Source organism: Callospermophilus lateralis, unplaced genomic scaffold (genome assembly GCF_048772815.1).
Source record: "Callospermophilus lateralis isolate mCalLat2 unplaced genomic scaffold, mCalLat2.hap1 Scaffold_96, whole genome shotgun sequence".
NCBI lineage: Eukaryota > Metazoa > Chordata > Mammalia > Rodentia > Sciuridae > Callospermophilus > Callospermophilus lateralis.
In genome coordinates this window covers 2,885,501-2,887,477 of record NW_027517776.1, presented here as the reverse complement: position 1 = coordinate 2,887,477, position 1,977 = coordinate 2,885,501, and the positions used below count along the sequence as shown (strand labels likewise).

The 1,977-nt window shown below is 39.2% G+C and overlaps 1 pseudogene; it reads left to right on the top strand.

Moving 5' to 3' along the window:
• The first annotated feature begins 465 nt into the window (after positions 1 to 465).
• On the top strand, positions 466 to 1,418 carry LOC143387698 (WD repeat-containing protein 31 pseudogene; annotated as a pseudogene).
• Positions 1,419 to 1,977: the final 559 nt, after the last annotated feature.

Sequence of the window (1,977 nt, the reverse complement as noted above, 5' to 3'; positions counted from 1 at the left end):
AATTTGGACTTCTGATTCATAAAAAAGAAAAAGACTTGTACTGCATCTTCCTATTGATTGACTTTCTGAGCCATGTAAATTATCTTATGACATAGTGAAATATTATTACAATGTCTGATCCCCCTGGTAAATTGGGATATGAAAATTTAAGGGGACTGGGATTCTAATTTTGTTTTGAATATTTCTTTACCATAAGATAATAATATGTTTTCCCATTAGAAAAAAAAAAAAAAACTTACCGCTGGCTAGGGGAGGAGGCATGGGAGACAGTGCAGGATGTGGATGTTCTGTAGCTCTGCATTCCTAAGGCCCTTAGTGCCAGCCCCACAAGCCCATGGAGATTAGGAAGTGGCTGCCTGAATTATTTTCCAAAGGATAAATATTATAAATAATTACATCTAGAAACTAACCAAGAAGATCCTTTTGGTGTTTAGGGGGGAACACAACTTCCATCAATTACCAGGAATGCTGCTGCTCAGATGCCACCTGAAATAAACTCCTCCTCCTTAGGCTTCCTGTAGGTTTTGTGTCATGAAGGGGGAAAATGCAGAGCAAACTCAAACCCAGAACTTATAAAAACAGATAGTCATGGCCTTTAATTGAAAAACTGGAAAAGTGGTAGAAAGGTTCAAAGGACATGAATGTGAAATCACCAAGGTATCCTGTATTCCCCAATCACATCAGTTCTTCAGTGCCTCTGAAGATGGTCCTGTTGTAGGACTTACATGGTTCCTCACAGGCAAGGCAGCAGCTATCCCACCTTACAATTTTGGTTGCTGGGTTTCCTATAAACCCAGACATGTCAAAGCTTTGCACTGGCTCTTGGGACACCACCTTGCTCCTGTGGGATATGGAAAGTGGACGGTGTATGGAAAAAAACATCTGCTTCCAGGAACCTGTCACTAACCTGTGCTGGCTGGGTCCTTACATACATTCCTGTCCTCTGAAAATAAACCATCTGACTATGGAAAGGTTAGGGGTTGTGGGTGGCTCACAGGTTTCCCACAAAAAAAGCACATTCACAATCACTGTGAAGTCAAATGGATGGACACATGTATATCTCCTGCAACAATGGCTTTGGAGGTGAAGGCTATGAAGCCACACTGTGGGACGTAAGGCAAAGAGTATAATATGTGAGTATAAGCAATTCTCCAGACAGTTGCATCCTGTGTCTTTCTTCTAAGAGCATTGGCCTTAGTGCCTGAGATTAACGTCTCATTGCATGACTCTAAGGTGAATATTGGAACCAAGATAATAGAGCTTGCCTTTTCACCTTGTCTGTAGATGGATCTGGATCCTTGACTCCCCTGGCTGTTGGTGATCCTGTCTTATTATGTGCAAGATTAAACAGAGGAATTGACTTTCTCAGAGTGGATTACAGCCAAGGGCTGGAACTAAAGGAAGAAGAAGCATTCTGAAGCTGAGAGATATGCACTGGACAATATTAAACTATGACTGCTTCTTTCTATGATTTTGTGTTTTTTTTATGTTATATTGGTTTAAGGGGATGAAAAGTAGGCTGGTGTTCTTTACTTACATTTACTTAGAAGGTATGTCAGTGTTTGATATCAATTTAAGTTCAGTAGTTCAGAATCAGTTATATATTTTAGAAACATGGACTAAACATAAAGTTTGTAATTAAGTTAAATCCAAATGCAAAGTTTTAGTGAGTTTTTGGACCTACTCTTCAAAAAAGAAGATATTTTACTGAAAATGATGATCTGGAGGTGTAGGAATGATGGGCCTGTGTCTGTGAAAGAAGAAGCAGAGAGCTTGATTCCATCCAACTAATCTTTTCCATGACTCTCAAAAAAAAAAATAGAAAAGAAAAGAAAAAGAAAAAGAAAAGAAAGAGGAAGGAAAGGAGAAAGAAAAAGTAGCAGGTCAGAGTCTGCTTTGGTTGCCTCAAAAATAATCAAGATGGGAAAGAACAGCTTGGCTCCATAGAGAAAATGGATCATATACCATCAATTAAGC